Raw genomic sequence first — 21,514 nt, 5'->3', positions numbered from 1 at the left:
TCGGTTTTGCACTTCAGGAGACCGGCAGGGAGGTGCGCTCGGGGTGGAGAGGTGCTTCCTGGGCCTCTGCATGAGGTTTTCTTTCACCTGCCACTAGAGTGCCTATCGCCTCGGACCCCCTATACCGACAGTTTGTGGTTTTCTTGCTGGTGCCCTTACACCTCTTGATTGGAGGTCCCCTCGGGTGACCGTGTTCACATGGGGGGCAAAGGGGGTCCCGAGGGCCGCAAGACCAAGGCTTCCCTCCGCGGGGGAGCGGTCCAGAGCAATAACATGGATCGCTACACCCAGGGCAGGGGGCCTTCTGGCGCTGCTGGCCTCCCCTCGGACACTGCGGAGGGAGGCGCGACCGTCACTACGGAACTATCCCTGCAGGACATTATGGGCGCCATTGATGGCATCAGGGAAACCATCGCGACGCAATATGAGGCCCTGGCCCGTAAGATTGACACTGTCGCGATCGATGTCACCCTGATCCGGGCCGACCTCTCCAAAACTAACGAGAGGGTCCAGGCTCTCGACGCACGGACATCCACCCTCGGTGCGGAGGTGTCGGATCTGCGGGCCGCGCTTGGAGACATCAGGGTGGTTAACGATCATATGGCCCGGCGGCTTGAGGACTTCGAGGGACGGGCCCGACGCAACAACATCCGCGTCATAGGTGTACCGGAGTCCTCTGACGGCCGCCCGGTTGACCTCGTGGTCGAGGAACTTATCCTGAAACAGTTGTCCTCGGCTGGCCTAAGTAAGTTCTTTGCCGTGGAGCGGGCCCATCGAGTTCCGGGCGGTCGGCCACGGCCGGGGGCCCCTCCGAGGCCTATCGTGGCCAAACTGTTCTACTACAGGGACCGCGACGCTATTCTGCAGGCCTCACGGACCCACGGCCCGGTTCGACATGAGAACTCGACCATCAATTTTTACCCGGACTTCACGCAACTGGTCCAGAAACAACGTATGGGATTCCAAGGGGTGAAGCGTCGTCTCCGTGAGCTGGGCCTAAAGTATTCGATGCTCTACCCTGCAAAACTCCGAGTGGAACACGGGGATCGGACAGCCTTTTTTGACTCTCCTGTGGCTGCAAGTGACTGGCTGGACTCTCTGCCGGACGGAGGTGACCGTCCCGGACCCTCTGCGGGCACCGCAGGTGTTGGGTCCCCTTTAGAATGACTTTTGGTCCTTGATTTTGCCTTTTTGCACTGTACAGTCGGGTCTTATTTCATTTGCACATTGTGTTTTACCAGGACCAGTGAGGGGGGCGGGCGGGGACGGGTCCCTTACCTCCTCTGGGTTCTTTCCGTAGAATGGGGTTAGTGGGGCGACAGGCACACTGCAAGTTGGGGGGGTTTTTTGGCCCGCAGGGGTGCAGGGTGGGGGGAGTTGGTCATGGGGTGGGGTTGGGGGGGAGGAGGGTTTGTTTTGCTGTGTGTTTTTTGTTTACAGGGCGAGGTACTGATTTTTGTCCACATTTGGGAACTGTGCTGCAGGCTGGGGGACCCTTGATCTATTGGGGGGGATGGGGGGGGACGGGTTGAGGCTTATGTCATGGAACGTCAATGGGTTGGGGGACCGTATCAAGCGGGGTGTAGTACTGCAATATTTGCGTCGTTTGACTCCTGATGTGGTGTTTCTCCAGGAGACGCATCTGGTTGGCAATGTTTGTCATGCAATGAACAGGGGGGGATACCGCCTCGTGGCCCATTCTGGTTTCACAACTGGTTCCAGGGGGGTGGGCATTCTGCTGCGAACCTCACTTCCGGTGGAGATCACTAAGATAGTCTCGGATGACAGAGGGCGCTATGTGTGTTTGATTGGGAGGTGGGAGGGGCAGCCCCTTGCCCTGGTTTCAGTTTACGTCCCCCCGGGCCTCCAGAACTCCACCTTCACTGACTTGGGTCGAATGCTGCTTGACCTTCCGGACAGCCTCCTGCTCATGGGCGGGGACTTTAATTCTGTGGTTTCGGGTGAACTGGATCGTCACCCACCGAGGACCCTCCCCGCTGCCCAGGCATGGCTGGGTGGGATGCTGGAGACCTTCGGCCTGGTGGATAGTTGGAGATTAATGCATCCGACCCAATGTCAATTCACCTTTCACTCGGGGGCGCATGGGAGTCTCTCTAGGTTAGACTACTTCCTTATGCCCGCGGCGCAGACTGGTCGGATTCGAGAGGTCAGGCATCTGGCGCGGGGTATCTCCGACCATTCTCCGCTGTGGCTTCTTTTTGACGCCGGGCCGCGGTCTGCAGGACGGATCGCTCCCATTAACCCATGGTACCTGCGAGACCCTACGACTCGTGACAGCCTGGTTAAGGCTATGGACCAATACTTCCTGGATAACGAGGGGTCGGTGTCTTCTGCAATGTCCCTGTGGGAAGCCTTTAAAACCGTGATCCGCGGACACGCCCTTTCCCAGATAGTGGTGACTAAGAGGGTCAGGAGTGAGGCAGTGGTGAGGCTGGAGACTGACATCTTGGGGCTGGAGTCGGCCTTGGAGGCGAATGTTACTCCGGACGGGCTCCATGCCCTCAGCCTGAAACAGTTTGAATATAGGTCCCTGGTCACTGACGCGGCCAAAACTATGTATAGGGAGCAGCAGGGTCGACTGTACGATGCCGGGGACAAGGCGGGTAAGTTGATCGCGTGGCTGGACAGGAAGGAGAGAGTGAATCGTGTGGTCCCGGAGTTGCGTGCGGCGGATGGTGTGTGTGTGACGGAGCCTGACGAGATTGTGGAATGTTTTGCCGACCACCTCCGGGCTGTGTACTCCCCAGTGACTGACAGGGATGAGGACGACTCTCGCCTTCTACTGAGGGATATCGCCTTGCCCTGCCTGTCCGTTGAGGACCGTGAGCGGCTGGACGCCCCCTTGTCGGCGGATGAAATAGCGACCGCGATCCGCTCCCTTCGCTCGGGCAAGGCTATGGGTCCCAACGGTCTGCCCGTTGAGCTATATAAATTGCGCCCCGACAAGCTTGCGCCCTTCCTCAGTCGCATGTTCCGTGAGTCTCTGGCGGCGGGTTCCCTCCCGGCCGATCAGCGTTTGGCCACGATAGTCGTTATCCCCAAGGAGGACAAGCCGCGAGATCGCTGTACGTCTTACCGGCCTATTTCATTGCTAAATGCGGAGCCTAAGATCCTGGCGAAAGTACTTGCCAATCGTCTGTTGAGCGTCGTGTGCGATCTGATTCATCCGGACCAATGCGGATTCATCCCGCATCGTAACACCGCTCTTAACTTGCGGCGTCTTCATGGCGCCCTTGCCAGGGCGGAGCTCCTCTCTGAACCGGCCGTGCTGGTTTCTTTGGATGCCACGATGGCCTTTGATACCATCGAATGGCCATTCCTCTGGGCTGTCTTGGCTAAATTTGGCTTTGGGGAAGGATTTATTGGCTGGGTGAGGCTTCTGTACACGGGACCCATGGCTCAGGTGGTGGTGAACGGGCGGGTCTCTCGGCCCTTTGCCCTCGGCAGGGGCACGAGGCAGGGATGCCCGTTGTCCCCTTTGCTCTTCGCTCTCGCCCTGGAGCCACTCGCGGCTTGGCTCCGCTGGGAGCCCTCGCTTAGGGGGATCCGGTGGGCCCCGGGCTTTGAAGACCGGGTTTCGCTGTATGCGGACGATATTCTCCTATATCTCACCTCACCGCGGCAGTCGCTCAACGTCCTCTTTGACGTTCTGACTTCCTTTGGGAATAACTCGGGTCTCACGATCAATTGGTCTAAATCCTGCGTCTATCCGATCTCCGGTGGTCCTCCACTCCTACCGCCTCGGCTTCCGATCCAGGTGCCTCAGAGCGGCTTTAAGTACCTGGGGATATACGTTTCGCTGGACCCGGTGGCTCGCTATGAGCAGAATCTCCTGCGTCCGCTCCGGCGATTGCGAGAGGATACGGCCCGGTGGTGCAGGCTGCCCCTGTCCCCGCTGGGTCGGGCCGCGCTGTTCAAAATGATGTCCCTTCCCAGGTTCCTCTATGCACTCCAGAATTCCTTCGACGTCATCCCAGTGGCCTACTTTCGGGAGGTAGAGAGCCTGCAGAGGAGACTGGTGTGGGACGGGCGGGCGCGTATTGCTCTTGCTAAGCTTACTCTCCCCTGGTACGACGGGGGCATCGCGCTTCCTGACATTCGCAGGTATTATTGGGCCGCGCAGCTTTCGGCCATCAACCATGCCACGTATGCGCCTGGCCCGAACCCGGCGTATGAGATGGACAAGTTCCTGCTTCCCGGCGGGGACTATAACAGGGCGCTGTACTCCCGCTCGGCTGGCCGGACCCTTACGGGTCCTACTAAGATTGCGGTGCGGACCTGGAGGGCCGCCACTGCGGCCACGGGCTGGGGTGAGCGACTGACATGTGCTACTCCTTTGTTTGCCTCCGATCGCCTGGGGAGCCTTTGGACTACGAAGGGGTTTGACCAGTGGGACACGATTGGTATCAGCAAAGTGGGAGACCTGTGGCAAAAGGGCGCGGTTAAGACTTTTGCGGCTCTTCAGGCCGAATATGAGCTTACAGACAGGGAGTTCTTCCGCTATGCCCAGGTTCGACACGCCCTGCTCTCGGTCTTTGGAGAGGGGACCAAGATCCCGGTTTCCTCGCCCCTCGAGGACCGCATACTTGACGGACATGTCCCGGACAGTACTATTTCTTTAATTTATAAGAAACTGATTAATCATCGGGCTGACCTCTTGGTGCGCCTTCGGGAGGCTTGGACGGGGGATGGGGTGGAATTGGACGACGAGGACTGGCAGTCTGCACTGTCGTCCCCCAAGGAGGTCGCCATTCCAGCCCGTCTCCGGTTGGTACAGCTTAAGATTCTTCACCGGGTGTATGTGACGGGTCCTCGCTTGGTCTCGATGGGATATTCCGACGATGGGCTCTGTAAGCGGGGTTGTGGGCTCAGTGCCACCTTTCTCCATATCCTGTGGGAGTGCCGCGAGGTGGCGGACTACAGGCGCCGGGTGCATACGGTTATGGGACAGGTCACTGGGGTTGTGCTGCTGCCGGAGGTGCGTCGCTGTGTCCTGAATGTGTGGGAGCCCAATGATTATAGCGCGGCTCAGACTCGGTGGGCGGCCCTGGGGAACATGATTGCCAAGAGAGATATAGCGCAGCTTTGGGGTGCCCAGCGGCCGCCCGCCGTGTCAGTATGGAAGGAGAATATGGACTGGTGTATGTTCAGGGAGAAGACTGTGTATGTTGCCCGTGGTAAGCCGGGGGCATGGGGCAGAATCTGGGGGCAATGGAATGCATATCGCGGGGGTATCTGTACGCCCCCCCTGGTGGACACCGATATCGCCATGTCCCCCTGACCCTTGACAGTTCCGGGCACTTTTTGTAATGACTACATATGGACGTTCATTTCCCTTGGCCCCCCCCCCACCCCCCGTCCCCAGCCTCCCGGTACTCCTTCCTTTCATGTGCTGCTTAATGGTCTGACCTGGAGTTCCCCGGAGGAAGCCTGACCTGCGCCGTTTGTCTTTATGCCTCGCCTTTTGTTTTTCTTTTAGTTTTCTGTGTTTGTTGGATTTAAGTCTCCTGTGCCTCTAGAACGATCCGGGCTCACTACGGGGCCGAACCCCGGGAACCGACTGCAGCTTTGATAAATGTATATCGCACTCTGTACTTAGCGGCCGGCCCTGGTGGTTGTAGGCCCGTGCTTGTAATCGAATTATTGTTCAATAAAAACTTTTAAAAACAAAAAAAAAAAAAAAAAAAAAAAGAATGTCTGAAGCTTTGGACACTGTGCAGCTTCCAAGACAATTAGATCACAAAGTTTAACACGTGTACCTTACCTATTGATTAAGAGGACCCTTTTCCACTGATATGAGAAACACTTTAGTTGAAATAAAACAGTTGTTAAAAAAACATATTGACCAATGAGTATAGACATTCTATGAAAAATATCTACACCTTTTTGCTTACTAAATAACTATAATGATGTATAATCAATCTTCTTTTGACACAATTGATCCAGCCTCCATAGAGACTATCAAAAATTGCCAATATCAACTATTTTTCAAGTTGACATGGCGGGGTATTGGGTAAAGTTTTCAATAAGCAATAATCACGCCTCGGATAGACCTCATTGGCTACGATACTGCCACTGCACAAAGATAACATCAGCTAGGCGATATGAGCAGTCCCACAACGGTGACACTTTTGTCTGTTACAGGGAGACAAATTTGAAACGTGCACCGATCAGAGAGATATGCAAGCATACTTTCTATGTTTTCTATCACTCGAGTCAAAAGCCAGACATCATATGTACTACTCTATCTTCTGTTGCTTCTGCAGGTAAGTGCCCGTTGGGCTCTGGGATTCCGTATGCTAATTAGCAGATTTCACTATACAGCCTCCTTTGGCACCTCCCTTCATCCCTCTCTATGTGGGATGTCATCAGTACATGATTATGTATGCAACCACATATCCTCCTAAGCCCAAGCAGGCTCCTCCCACAACTAGTTCTTGTACCTAAATGCAAGAAAGCAACCAAAGGTGTACTATTCTAGAATATTACAAGAGTTAACTTTGGTGCCTCTTGTTCACCCGGATACGAGATGCCTTTCTTGTAAATGGATACATATCAGTCTGCGGACAAAGGAGTGTACAATCTCAGCTATTCACTCAATAGCCGACAAAATAGTTGTGTGAAAGTGCCATCTTTCTTGAATGGTATGCCCCCACTTTTTGCTGAATTGCTGAATGTACTTTGACTGAGTGTGCCCTGAACTCCTGCCAATCAGGAGCCCAGGGCCTATGTTCCTTCCCAAAACAAAAATCTCAAAACAAAATTGGCAAACCCTGGCCACATGTCAGCCCCTGGTAAGTGGTACCCTAGGTACCCAGGGCCTTGTGACCAGGGAAGGCCTCTAAGGGCTGCAGCACTCATTGTGCCACCCTTAGAGGCCCTGTACCCTAACACACACACACTGCCCTGGCAGGCTGAGTGTCTGGGTACAAGACAAAACAGAGAATCGACATGGCACACATCCCTGTGTGCCATGCCCACAACCTTCACTGCCCTGGCATACATCAGCCACCCCTCTAGCTGGGTGCCCTATGCCAGTGGTGTGGGCACAGAGGCAGGAGCCCGGTGCCCCTACAGTACCCAGGTCCATTCCTGGGCCATGTAAGTGCAGTGCTTCCATTTAAGAGTACATGGTGCTGGGAGCTTGTCAAACACGAACTCCACAGCACTATAATGGCAGCACAGAAGACTGAGAAGTTTGGTATCAAACTGCTCAGCACATTAAACCCACACTGATGCCAGTATGGTATTTAATGTACCAAGCACCACAGAGGGCATCTTAGAGAGGCTCCCTGAAACCTAACCTACAATCCACGTCTGTTCTGAGGCTGCCTAGGCTGCCACACAGCAGACATGTTGCTGGACCCCTGGGTAGGAGAGCCCCTGCTCTCCTGGGTCTGCAACAATGCACATCCTGGGCGAGATGCTAGATCTCCTCCCCCAGGATGGGCAGGGGGAAGCTTCAAAGGCATGCCGCCTCTGTGAGCTTCCCCAGGCCACTTGCAACCCCCACTCTGGCGGGAAGCTTGGCCGGAAACCCCAAACAAGGACAGGGGATGGGCCAGCCTGCCAACTCCACCCCTCAGGTGGGGAAGGCGAGGTGAAGCACATCTCCGGGCGCTCGCCATCTTGAAAATGGGAGGCCCTACCCAATCAGGACTAGGCTGCTGCCCCCCTCCCAGAGGAGAGTGGCTGAATAGGGGGTGTACTCACCTCAGGACAGGGACCCATTGGTCCCTGCCCTTCGCCTACCTGTAACGCCCCTAAATTTAGTATTTAGGGGCACCCTGAACCTTCCTTCCCCAGATTCCAGATTCCGAAATACAAAGAAGAGGAAGAAGAAAGAAGACCTGCCCTGCAGCTGCTAAGAAGAGGAAGACACCAACTGCTTTGGCACCAGCCCTACAGGCCTGGCGACACTCGAACCTGCTCCTGCTCCAACCCGGCATCTATTGTGGCCAGCAACCTCACAAACCCCGGAGGACCTGGCTACCTTTTGGCTCTAAGCCCCTGGGACTCCCATGAGTAGAGGCTCTACTCAAAATCTACTTCTAATCCCTGACATCAGCCCGGAACCGCGAACCCTACACACTCTGCACCCGCCAAGCCTGGCCTGTGCCGGAGTGACCAAAGACCACGAGGACGACCCCACGACGACTGTGAACCCGAGTCCGGCACCCAAGGACTTCCCTAGACGCTCCTGACGACACCTGCAGCCTTAGAACCAGGTACCCCCCAACGCGATCAACAGAGGGTAAGATTTCCCGACACCATAAGGCACCTCTGCACCCGGCGCCCTGCGGCTCCCTGTGCCCAAATCCTGGGTACCTACCTATCCTCCAACTACCCAACTTACCTCTCGAAGTCGTGGTGGCACCTAAAGAATCTTCGTCCCCGAGCTTGCAATCTTTTTCTAAACCGGAGCTCTCCCATTGAAATCAATTGAGCGCCCAAGAGCTCAAAAGCACCCTGCACCCAGCCTCCCGAGTGGCCCTGGCAGTGTAACCTCTACACCTATCTACTTCCCCATTTGCCCTGAGCAAGTGACCAGGAGCCCAGCTCCCACAGCCGCGTAGCCTGCTAGTCAGCAGCCACCAACCAAGGCCCCCCTACATCTCATAGGATAACATTGGGCCTAACTCTCTCTGCACCCGGCTGCCCCTGTGCCGCTGAGGGTGAAAAAACTCTACCTACCTGACCCTGGGAGACCCCTGAGTCTATGCCCAGAACCTTAACTCTGCCAGTCGAGTACTTACCTTCACACCGATAACTCAATTTTCTCCATAGGGTAACATTGACTGGTTTCTTCTGAAAATTTCTTCAAAGTGTGGAGTTTTCAAAACTTAAAATATTCACCAAAAATCAGCCGAGTAACGAAAACGAAAATACTCACCTGCTATTAGGTGAGCTCCCAGTGCTGGATCTTGGTGCCCAGCACTGACTCTGAAAAATACTTACAACTGTACTTACCAGTAACCCAATTTTCTTCCATAGGGAATCATTGACTGTTTTTCTGTGAAATTTCTTCAGTGTCAATTTCTGCAAACTTTAAATATTCTTTAAAAATCGTATAACTTCTGAAAACGTAATTACTTACCTGTTTTGGATAAAGGTCCCAGTACTGAGTCTAGGCACCCAGTACTGGATTACAAAAGTAACGAGAACATACTATACCTGCAGCTTGAATTTTCTTCCTTAGGGAATCATTGACTGTTTTCTATGAAATTTCTTCTAAGTGTCAACTTTTAAAATAGCAAAATATTACTTAAAAATCCTAGTAGTAACTAAGTCGACTTTTATCACTTGTTTCTAAGTACTGTCCCAGGACTGAATCTAGGATCCAGTCCTGGAATCTCTAAAGTAATCCTGAAAGTAATCTATTGCAAATAACTTGAAATTTCCATTGAACTCAATGCATTATTGTGTTTAAAACTGTGTTGCCTATTGCAACAACTTATAACTTTCTACAAAAGCCAATTGCATATTGCAAAAGTATTTAAATAAAGCATCTCATTCTGAGAAAGTATATTTTAATTCCTATTGTTGGTTCTAAAACAAAACAGACATATATTTTTTATACAAACCATTGGCCTAGAGTTCAGTTATTGAGTGTGTGAAATCATTTCGCTGACTGAGTGTGTACAACAAATGCTTTACACTGTCCTCTGATACTGCCTTACTGCTCGACCAAGCTACCACTTTAGAGACTAAGGTTATTTCTAACTTTAGCCTCTGCCAAACCTCTGGGGACTGTGGACTCTGTACACCCTGTACCTATTTTGGAACAGTATATACAGAGCCACTTTCTCACAATAGTACATTTGATCTAAAACCTAGAGAGATGCTGAATAAATGTCTGAATCTTCGGACACTGCGCAGCTTCTAAATCAATTAGCACCCAAAGTTTAATATGTGTACCTTACCTAATGATTAAGCGGACCCTCTTTTACGCATATAAAAAACACGTTGGTTGAAATGAAACAGTTAATGAAAAACATATCGAGCAAAGAGTATTAATATTCTATGAAAAATATCTACACCTTTTTTCTTACTGAATAAATACATTGATGTATAATCAATCATTTTTTGACACAATTGATCTAGCCTCCGTAAAGATTATCCTAAATTACCAACAACAACTGTTGTTCAAGTTGACAAGATTAGGTATTGCGCAAAGTTTTGAATAAGCAACAATCACACCTCGGATACACCGCATTGGTTACAATACTGCCACTATTTGAAGATAACTTACAATTGGCAATATGAGCAGTCCCACAATCGTGACACTTTTGTCTGTTACAGGGAGACAAAGTTGGAACATATGCACTGATCAGAGAGATATGCAAGCATACTTTCTATGTTTTCTATCACTCAGGTCAAAAGCCAGACATCAGGTGGACTACTTTATCTTCTGTTGGTTCTGCAGATAAGTGCCCATTGGGCTCTGGGATTCCATATGCTAATTAGCAGATTTCACTATACAGCCTCCTTTGGCACCTCCCTTCATCCCTCTCTATGTGTGATGTCATCAGTACATGATTCTGTATGCAAACACATATACTCCTAAGCCCCATCTGGCTCCTTCCAAAACGAGTTATTGTACCTAAATGCAAGCAGAGCAACCAAAGGAGTACTATTCTAGAATATTACAAGAGTTCACTTTGGCACCTCTTTGTTCACCCAGATACAAGATGCCTTTCTTGTAAAAGGATACATATCAGTCTGCCGACAAAGGAGTGTACAATCTCAGCTATTCACTCAATAGCCGACAAAATAGCACATTAGCTCTGCTACTTAGAGATATGCTGAATGAATGTCTGAAGCTTTGGACACTGTGCAGCTTCCAAGACAATTAGATCACAAAGTTTAATACGTGTACCTTACCTATTGATTAAGAGGACCCTTTTCCACTGATATGAGAAACACTTTAGTTGAAATAAAACAGTTGTTAAAAAAACATATTGACCAATGAGTATTGACATTCTATGAAAAATATCTACACCTTTTTGCTTACTAAATAACTATAATGATGTATAATCAATCTTCTTTTGACACAATTGATCCAGCCTCCATAGAGACTATCAAAAATTGCCAATATCAACTATTTTTCAAGTTGACATGGCGGGGTATTGGGTAAAGTTTTCAATAAGCAATAATCACGCCTCGGATAGACCTCATTGGCTACGATACTGCCACTGCACAAAGATAACATCAGCTAGGCGATATGAGCAGTCCCACAACGGTGACACTTTTGTCTGTTACAGGGAGACAAATTTGAAACGTGCACCGATCAGAGAGATATGCAAGCATACTTTCTATGTTTTCTATCACTCGAGTCAAAAGCCAGACATCATATGTACTACTCTATCTTCTGTTGCTTCTGCAGGTAAGTGCCCGTTGGGCTCTGGGATTCCGTATGCTAATTAGCAGATTTCACTATACAGCCTCCTTTGGCACCTCCCTTCATCCCTCTCTATGTGGGATGTCATCAGTACATGATTATGTATGCAACCACATATCCTCCTAAGCCCAAGCAGGCTCCTCCCACAACTAGTTCTTGTACCTAAATGCAAGAAAGCAACCAAAGGTGTACTATTCTAGAATATTACAAGAGTTAACTTTGGTGCCTCTTGTTCACCCGGATCCGAGATGCCTTTCTTGTAAATGGATACATATCAGTCTGCGGACAAAGGAGTGTACAATCTCAGCTATTCACTCAATAGCCGACAAAATAGTTGTGTGAAAGTGCCATCTTTCTTGAATGGTATGCCCCCACTTTTTGCTGAATTGCTGAATGTACTTTGACTGAGTGTGCCCTGGACTCCTGCCAATCAGGAGCCCAGGGCCTATGTTCCTTCCCAAAACAAAAATCTCAAAACAAAATTGGCAAACCCTGGCCACATGTCAGCCCCTGGTAAGTGGTACCCTAGGTACCCAGGGCCTTGTGACCAGGGAAGGCCTCTAAGGGCTGCAGCACTCATTGTGCCACCCTTAGAGGCCCTGTACCCTAACACACACACACTGCCCTGGCAGGCTGAGTGTCTGGGTACAAGACAAAACAGAGAATCGACATGGCACACATCCCTGTGTGCCATGCCCACAACCTTCACTGCCCTGGCATACATCAGCCACCCCTCTAGCTGGGTGCCCTATGCCAGTGGTGTGGGCACAGAGGCAGGAGCCCGGTGCCCCTACAGTACCCAGGTCCATTCCTGGGCCATGTAAGTGCAGTGCTTCCATTTAAGAGTACATGGTGCTGGGAGCTTGTCAAACACGAACTCCACAGCACTATAATGGCAGCACAGAAGACTGAGAAGTTTGGTATCAAACTGCTCAGCACATTAAACCCACACTGATGCCAGTATGGTATTTAATGTACCAAGCACCACAGAGGGCATCTTAGAGAGGCCCCCTGAAACCTAACCTACAATCCACGTCTGTTCTGAGGCTGCCTACGCTGCCACACAGCAGACATGTTGCTGGACCCCTGGGTAGGAGAGCCCCTGCTCTCCTGGGTCTGCAACAATGCACATCCTGGGCGAGATGCTAGATCTCCTCCCCCAGGATGGGCAGGGGGAAGCTTCAAAGGCATGCCGCCTCTGTGAGCTTCCCCAGGCCACTTGCAACCCCCACTCTGGCGGGAAGCTTGGCCGGAAACCCCAAACAAGGACAGGGGATGGGCCAGCCTGCCAACTCCACCCCTCAGGTGGGGAAGGCGAGGTGAAGCACATCTCCGGGCGCTCGCCATCTTGAAGATGGGAGGCCCTACCCAATCAGGACTAGGCTGCTGCCCCCCTCCCAGAGGAGAGTGGCTGAATAGGGGGTGTACTCACCTCAGGACAGGGACCCATTGGTCCCTGCCCTTCGCCTACCTGTAACGCCCCTAAATTTAGTATTTAGGGGCACCCTGAACCTTCCTTCCCCAGATTCCAGATTCCGAAATACAAAGAAGAGGAAGAAGAAAGAAGACCTGCCCTGCAGCTGCTAAGAAGAGGAAGACACCAACTGCTTTGGCACCAGCCCTACAGGCCTGGCGACACTCGAACCTGCTCCTGCTCCAACCCGGCATCTATTGTGGCCAGCAACCTCACAAACCCCGGAGGACCTGGCTACCTTTTGGCTCTAAGCCCCTGGGACTCCCATGAGTAGAGGCTCTACTCAAAATCTACTTCTAATCCCTGGCATCAGCCCAGAACCGCGAACCCTACACACTCTGCACCCGCCAAGCCTGGCCTGTGCCGGAGTGACCAAAGACCACGAGGACGACCCCACGATGACTGTGAACCCGAGTCCGGCACCCAAGGACTTCCCTAGACGCTCCTGACGACACCTGCAGCCTCAGAACCAGGTACCCCCCCAACGCGATCAACAGAGGGTAAGATTTCCCGACACCAAAAGGCACCCCTGCACCCGGCGCCCTGCGGCTCCCTGTGCCCAAATCCTGGGTACCTACCTATCCTCCAACTACCCAACTTACCTCTCGAAGTGGTGGTGGCACCTAAAGAATCTTCGTCCCCGAGCTTGCAATCTTTTTCTAAACCGGAGCTCTCCCATTGAAATCAATTGAGCGCCCAAGAGCTCAAAAGCACCCTGCACCCAGCCGCCCGAGTGGCCCTGGCAGTGTAACCTCTACACCTATCTACTTCCCCATTTGCCCTGAGCAAGTGACCAGGAGCCCAGCTCCCACAGCCGCGTAGCCTGCTAGTCAGCAGCCACCAACCAAGGCCCCCCTACATCTCATAGGATAACATTGGGCCTAACTCTCTCTGCACCCGGCTGCCCCTGTGCCGCTGAGGGTGAAAAAACTCTACCTACCTGACCCTGGGAGACCCCTGAGTCTATGCCCAGAACCTTAACTCTGCCAGTCGAGTACTTACCTTCACACCGATAACTCAATTTTCTCCATAGGGTAACATTGACTGGTTTCTTCTGAAAATTTCTTCAAAGTGTGGAGTTTTCAAAACTTAAAATATTCACCAAAAATCAGCCGAGTAACGAAAACGAAAATACTCACCTGCTATTAGGTGAGCTCCCAGTGCTGGATCTTGGTGCCCAGCACTGACTCTGAAAAATACTTACAACTGTACTTACCAGTAACCCAATTTTCTTCCATAGGGAATCATTGACTGTTTTTCTGTGAAATTTCTTCAGTGTCAATTTCTGCAAACTTTAAATATTCTTTAAAAATCGTATAACTTCTGAAAACGTAATTACTTACCTGTTTTGGATAAAGGTCCCAGTACTGAGTCTAGGCACCCAGTACTGGATTACAAAAGTAACGAGAACATACTATACCTGCAGCTTGAATTTTCTTCCTTAGGGAATCATTGACTGTTTTCTATGAAATTTCTTCTAAGTGTTAACTTTTAAAATAGCAAAATATTACTTAAAAATCCTAGTAGTAACTAAGTCGACTTTTATCACTTGTTTCTAAGTACTGTCCCAGGACTGAATCTAGGATCCAGTCCTGGAATCTCTAAAGTAATCCTGAAAGTAATCTATTGCAAATAACTTGAAATTTCCATTGAACTCAATGCATTATTGTGTTTAAAACTGTGTTGCCTATTGCAACAACTTATAACTTTCTACAAAAGCCAATTGCATATTGCAAAAGTATTTAAATAAAGCATCTCATTCTGAGAAAGTATATTTTAATTCCTATTGTTGGTTCTAAAACAAAACAGACATATATTTTTTATACAAACCATTGGCCTAGAGTTCAGTTATTGAGTGTGTGAAATCATTTCGCTGACTGAGTGTGTACAACAAATGCTTTACACTGTCCTCTGATACTGCCTTACTGCTCGACCAAGCTACCACTTTAGAGACTAAGGTTATTTCTAACTTTAGCCTCTGCCAAACCTCTGGGGACTGTGGACTCTGTACACCCTGTACCTATTTTGGAACAGTATGTACAGAGCCACTTTCTCACAATAGTACATTTGATCTAAAACCTAGAGAGATGCTGAATAAATGTCTGAATCTTCGGACACTGCGCAGCTTCTAAATCAATTAGCACCCAAAGTTTAATATGTGTACCTTACCTAATGATTAAGCGGACCCTCTTTTACGCATATAAAAAACACGTTGGTTGAAATGAAACAGTTAATGAAAAACATATCGAGCAAAGAGTATTGATATTCTATGAAAAATATCTACACCTTTTTTCTTACTGAATAAATACATTGATGTATAATCAATCATTTTTTGACACAATTGATCTAGCCTCCGTAAAGATTATCCTAAATTACCAACAACAACTGTTGTTCAAGTTGACAAGATTAGGTATTGCGCAAAGTTTTGAATAAGCAACAATCACACCTCGGATACACCGCATTGGTTACAATACTGCCACTATTTGAAGATAACTTCCAATTGGCAATATGAGCAGTCCCACAATCGTGACACTTTTGTCTCTTACAGGGAGACAAAGTTGGAACATATGCACTGATCAGAGAGATATGCAAGCATACTTTCTATGTTTTCTATCACTCAGGTCAAAAGCCAGACATCAGGTGGACTACTTTATCTTCTGTTGGTTCTGCAGATAAGTGCCCATTGGGCTCTGGGATTCCATATGCTAATTAGCAGATTTCACTATACAGCCTCCTTTGGCACCTCCCTTCATCCCTCTCTATGTGTGATGTCATCAGTACATGATTCTGTATGCAAACACATATACTCCTAAGCCCCATCTGGCTCCTTCCAAAACGAGTTATTGTACCTAAATGCAAGCAGAGCAACCAAAGGAGTACTATTCTAGAATATTACAAGAGTTCACTTTGGCACCTCTTTGTTCACCCAGATACAAGATGCCTTTCTTGTAAAAGGATACATATCAGTCTGCCGACAAAGGAGTGTACAATCTCAGCTATTCACTCAATAGCCGACAAAATAGCACATTAGCTCTGCTACTTAGAGAGATGCTGAATGAATGTCTGAAGCTTTGGACACTGTGCAGCTTCCAAGACAATTAGATCACAAAGTTTAATACGTGTACCTTACCTATTGATTAAGAGGACCCTTTTCCACTGATATGAGAAACACTTTAGTTGAAATAAAACAGTTGTTAAAAAAACATATTGACAATGAGTATTGACATTCTATGAAAAATATCTACACCTTTTTGCTTACTAAATAACTATAATGATGTATAATCAATCTTCTTTTGACACAATTGATCCAGCCTCCATAGAGACTATCAAAAATTGCCAATATCAACTATTTTTCAAGTTGACATGGCGGGGTATTGGGTAAAGTTTTCAATAAGCAATAATCACGCCTCGGATAGACCTCATTGGCTACGATACTGCCACTGCACAAAGATAACATCAGCTAGGCGATATGAGCAGTCCCACAACGGTGACACTTTTGTCTGTTACAGGGAGACAAATTTGAAACGTGCACCGATCAGAGAGATATGCAAGCATACTTTCTATGTTTTCTATCACTCGAGTCAAAAGCCAGACATCATATGTACTACTCTATCTTCTGTTGCTTCTGCAGGTAAGTGCCCGTTGGGCTCTGGGATTCCGTATGCTAATTAGCAGATTTCACTATACAGCCTCCTTTGGCACCTCCCTTCATCCCTCTCTATGTGGGATGTCATCAGTACATGATTATGTATGCAACCACATATCCTCCTAAGCCCAAGCAGGCTCCTCCCACAACTAGTTCTTGTACCTAAATGCAAGAAAGCAACCAAAGGTGTACTATTCTAGAATATTACAAGAGTTAACTTTGGTGCCTCTTGTTCACCCGGATCCGAGATGCCTTTCTTGTAAATGGATACATATCAGTCTGCGGACAAAGGAGTGTACAATCTCAGCTATTCACTCAATAGCCGACAAAATAGTTGTGTGAAAGTGCCATCTTTCTTGAATGGTATGCCCCCACTTTTTGCTGAATTGCTGAATGTACTTTGACTGAGTGTGCCCTGGACTCCTGCCAATCAGGAGCCCAGGGCCTATGTTCCTTCCCAAAACAAAAATCTCAAAACAAAATTGGCAAACCCTGGCCACATGTCAGCCCCTGGTAAGTGGTACCCTAGGTACCCAGGGCCTTGTGACCAGGGAAGACCTCTAAGGGCTGCAGCACTCATTGTGCCACCCTTAGAGGCCCTGTACCCTAACACACACACACTGCCCTGGCAGGCTGAGTGTCTGGGTACAAGACAAAACAGAGAATCGACATGGCACACATCCCTGTGTGCCATGCCCACAACCTTCACTGCCCTGGCATAGATCAGCCACCCCTCTAGCTGGGTGCCCTATGCCAGTGGTGTGGGCACAGAGGCAGGAGCCCGGTGCCCCTACAGTACCCAGGTTCATTCCTGGGCCATGTAAGTGCAGTGCTTCCATTTAAGAGTACATGGTGCTGGGAGCTTGTCAAACACGAACTCCACAGCACTATAATGGCAGCACAGAAGACTGAGAAGTTTGGTATCAAACTGCTCAGCACATTAAACCCACACTGATGCCAGTATGGTATTTAATGTACCAAGCACCACAGAGGGCATCTTAGAGAGGCTCCCTGAAACCTAACCTACAATCCACGTCTGTTCTGAGGCTGCCTAGGCTGCCACACAGCAGACATGTTGCTGGACCCCTGGGTAGGAGAGCCCCTGCTCTCCTGGGTCTGCAACAATGCACATCCTGGGCGAGATGCTAGATCTCCTCCCCCAGGATGGGCAGGGGGAAGCTTCAAAGGCATGCCGCCTCTGTGAGCTTCCCCAGGCCACTTGCAACCCCCACTCTGGCGGGAAGCTTGGCCGGAAACCCCAAACAAGGACAGGGGATGGGCCAGCCTGCCAACTCCACCCCTCAGGTGGGGAAGGCGAGGTGAAGCACATCTCCGGGCGCTCGCCATCTTGAAGATGGGAGGCCCTACCCAATCAGGACTAGGCTGCTGCCCCCCTCCCAGAGGAGAGTGGCTGAATAGGGGGTGTACTCACCTCAGGACAGGGACCCATTGGTCCCTGCCCTTCGCCTACCTGTAACGCCCCTAAATTTAGTATTTAGGGGCACCCTGAACCTTCCTTCCCCAGATTCCAGATTCCGAAATACAAAGAAGAGGAAGAAGAAAGAAGACCTGCCCTGCAGCTGCTAAGAAGAGGAAGACACCAACTGCTTTGGCACCAGCCCTACAGGCCTGGCGACACTCGAACCTGCTCCTGCTCCAACCCGGCATCTATTGTGGCCAGCAACCTCACAAACCCCGGAGGACCTGGCTACCTTTTGGCTCTAAGCCCCTGGGACTCCCATGAGTAGAGGCTCTACTCAAAATCTACTTCTAATCCCTGGCATCAGCCCGGAACCGCGAACCCTACACACTCTGCACCCGCCAAGCCTGGCCTGTGCCGGAGTGACCAAAGACCACGAGGACGACCCCACGACGACTGTGAACCCGAGTCCGGCACCCAAGGACTTCCCTAGACGCTCCTGACGACACCTGCAGCCTCAGAACCAGGTACCCCCCCAACGCGATCAACAGAGGGTAAGATTTCCCGACACCAAAAGGCACCCCTGCACCCGGCGCCCTGCGGCTCCCTGTGCCCAAATCCTGGGTACCTACCTATCCTCCAACTACCCAACTTACCTCTCGAAGTGGTGGTGGCACCTAAAGAATCTTCGTCCCCGAGCTTGCAATCTTTTTCTAAACCGGAGCTCTCCCATTGAAATCAATTGAGCGCCCAAGAGCTCAAAAGCACCCTGCACCCAGCCGCCCGAGTGGCCCTGGCAGTGTAACCTCTACACCTATCTACTTCCCCATTTGCCCTGAGCAAGTGACCAGGAGCCCAGCTCCCACAGCCGCGTAGCCTGCTAGTCAGCAGCCACCAACCAAGGCCCCCCTACATCTCATAGGATAACATTGGGCCTAACTCTCTCTGCACCCGGCTGCCCCTGTGCCGCTGAGGGTGAAAAAACTCTACCTACCTGACCCTGGGAGACCCCTGAGTCTATGCCCAGAACCTTAACTCTGCCAGTCGAGTACTTACCTTCACACCGATAACTCAATTTTCTCCATAGGGTAACATTGACTGGTTTCTTCTGAAAATTTCTTCAAAGTGTGGAGTTTTCAAAACTTAAAATATTCACCAAAAATCAGCCGAGTAACGAAAACGAAAATACTCACCTGCTATTAGGTGAGCTCCCAGTGCTGGATCTTGGTGCCCAGCACTGACTCTGAAAAATACTTAAATCTGTACTTACCAGTAACCCAATTTTCTTCCATAGGGAATCATTGACTGTTTTTCTGTGAAATTTCTTCAGTGTCAATTTCTGCAAACTTTAAATATTCTTTAAAAATCGTATAACTTCTGAAAACGTAATTACTTACCTGTTTTGGATAAAGGTCCCAGTACTGAGTCTAGGCACCCAGTACTGGATTACAAAAGTAACGAGAACATACTATACCTGCAGCTTGAATTTTCTTCCTTAGGGAATCATTGACTGTTTTCTATGAAATTTCTTCTAAGTGTCAACTTTTAAAATAGCAAAATATTACTTAAAAATCCTAGTAGTAACTAAGTCGACTTTTATCACTTGTTTCTAAGTACTGTCCCAGGACTGAATCTAGGATCCAGTCCTGGAATCTCTAAAGTAATCCTGAAAGTAATCTATTGCAAATAACTTGAAATTTCCATTGAACTCAATGCATTATTGTGTTTAAAACTGTGTTGCCTATTGCAACAACTTATAACTTTCTACAAAAGCCAATTGCATATTGCAAAAGTATTTAAATAAAGCATCTCATTCTGAGAAAGTATATTTTAATTCCTATTGTTGGTTCTAAAACAAAACAGACATATATTTTTTATACAAACCATTGGCCTAGAGTTCAGTTATTGAGTGTGTGAAATCATTTCACTGACTGAGTGTGTACAACAAATGCTTTACACTGTCCTCTGATACTGCCTTACTGCTCGACCAAGCTACCACTTTAGAGACTAAGGTTATTTCTAACTTTAGCCTCTGCCAAACCTCTGGGGACTGTGGACTCTGTACACCCTGTACCTATTTTGGAACAGTATATACAGAGCCACTTTCTCACAATAGTACATTTGATCTAAAACCTAGAGAGATGCTGAATAAATGTCTGAATCTTCGGACACTGCGCAGCTTCTAAATCAATTAGCACCCAAAGTTTAATATGTGTACCTTACCTAATGATTAAGCGGACCCTCTTTTACGCATATAAAAAACACGTTGGTTAAAATGAAACAGTTAATGAAAAACATATCGAGCAAAGAGTATTGATATTCTATGAAAAATATCTACACCTTTTTTCTTACTGAATAAATACATTGATGTATAATCAATCATTTTTTGACACAATTGATCTAGCCTCCGTAAAGATTATCCTAAATTACCAACAACAACTGTTGTTCAAGTTGACAAGACTGGGTATTGCGCAAAGTTTTGAATAAGCAACAATCACACCTCGGATACACCGCATTGGTTACAATACTGCCACTATTTGAAGATAACTTCCAATTGGCAATATGAGCAGTCCCACAATCGTGACACTTTTGTCTCTTACAGGGAGTCAAAGTTGGAACATATGCACTGATCAGAGAGATATGCAAGCATACTTTCTATGTTTTCTATCACTCAGGTCAAAAGCCAGACATCAGGTGGACTACTTTATCTTCTGTTGGTTCTGCAGATAAGTACCCATTGGGCTCTGGGATTCCATATGCTAATTAGCAGATTTCACTATACAGCCTCCTGTGGCACCTCCCTTCATCCCTCTCTATGTGTGATGTCATCAGTACATGATTCTGTATGCAAACACATATACTCCTAAGCCCCATCTGGCTCCTTCCAAAACGAGTTATTGTACCTAAATGCAAGCAGAGCAACCAAAGGAGTACTATTCTAGAATATTACAAGAGTTCACTTTGGCACCTCTTTGTTCACCCAGATACAAGATGCCTTTCTTGTAAAAGGATACATATCAGTCTGCCGACAAAGGAGTGTACAATCTCAGCTATTCACTCAATAGCCGAGAAAATAGCACATTAGCTCTGCTACTTAGAGAGATGCTGAATGAATGTCTGAAGCTTTGGACACTGTGCAGCTTCCAAGACAATTAGATCACAAAGTTTAATACGTGTACCTTACCTATTGATTAAGAGGACCCTTTTCCACTGATATGAGAAACACTTTAGTTGAAATAAAACAGTTGTTAAAAAAACATATTGACCAATGAGTATTGACATTCTATGAAAAATATCTACACCTTTTTGCTTACTAAATAACTATAATGATGTATAATCAATCTTCTTTTGACACAATTGATCCAGCCTCCATAGAGACTATCAAAAATCGCCAATATCAACTATTTTTCAAGTTGACATGGCGGGGTATTGGGTAAAGTTTTCAATAAGCAATAATCACGCCTCGGATAGACCTCATTGGCTACGATACTGCCACTGCACAAAGATAACATCAGCTAGGCGATATGAGCAGTCCCACAACGGTGACACTTT

General features: G+C 48.6%; 7 non-coding genes across 7 annotated transcripts; all 7 read right to left on the bottom strand.

The window, feature by feature from the left end:
• Positions 1 to 5,967: 5,967 nt before the first annotated feature.
• On the bottom strand, positions 5,968 to 6,108 carry LOC146783567 (U4 spliceosomal RNA). Its single transcript, XR_014971062.1, has one exon. It is a non-coding gene; the product is annotated as a U4 spliceosomal RNA (small nuclear RNA).
• Positions 6,109 to 10,125: 4,017 nt separating this feature from the next.
• Positions 10,126 to 10,266, bottom strand: LOC146783566 (U4 spliceosomal RNA). The gene has a single exon (XR_014971245.1). It is a non-coding gene; the product is annotated as a U4 spliceosomal RNA (small nuclear RNA).
• Positions 10,267 to 11,087: 821 nt separating this feature from the next.
• Positions 11,088 to 11,228, bottom strand: LOC146783565 (U4 spliceosomal RNA). Its single transcript, XR_014971061.1, has one exon. It is a non-coding gene; the product is annotated as a U4 spliceosomal RNA (small nuclear RNA).
• A 4,018-nt stretch (positions 11,229 to 15,246) lies between these two features.
• On the bottom strand, positions 15,247 to 15,387 carry LOC146783564 (U4 spliceosomal RNA). The gene has a single exon (XR_014971244.1). It is a non-coding gene; the product is annotated as a U4 spliceosomal RNA (small nuclear RNA).
• An 820-nt stretch (positions 15,388 to 16,207) lies between these two features.
• Positions 16,208 to 16,348, bottom strand: LOC146783563 (U4 spliceosomal RNA). The gene has a single exon (XR_014971060.1). It is a non-coding gene; the product is annotated as a U4 spliceosomal RNA (small nuclear RNA).
• Positions 16,349 to 20,366: 4,018 nt separating this feature from the next.
• On the bottom strand, positions 20,367 to 20,507 carry LOC146783562 (U4 spliceosomal RNA). Its single transcript, XR_014971254.1, has one exon. It is a non-coding gene; the product is annotated as a U4 spliceosomal RNA (small nuclear RNA).
• Positions 20,508 to 21,328: 821 nt separating this feature from the next.
• LOC146783561 (U4 spliceosomal RNA) lies at positions 21,329 to 21,469 on the bottom strand. Its single transcript, XR_014971110.1, has one exon. It is a non-coding gene; the product is annotated as a U4 spliceosomal RNA (small nuclear RNA).
• Positions 21,470 to 21,514: the final 45 nt, after the last annotated feature.

This window comes from Triturus cristatus, chromosome 11 (genome assembly GCF_964204655.1).
Source record: "Triturus cristatus chromosome 11, aTriCri1.1, whole genome shotgun sequence".
Classification (NCBI taxonomy): Eukaryota; Metazoa; Chordata; class Amphibia; order Caudata; family Salamandridae; genus Triturus; species Triturus cristatus.
The sequence above is the reverse complement of the archived record's forward strand: the minus strand, read 5'-3'. Positions and strand labels throughout refer to the sequence as shown.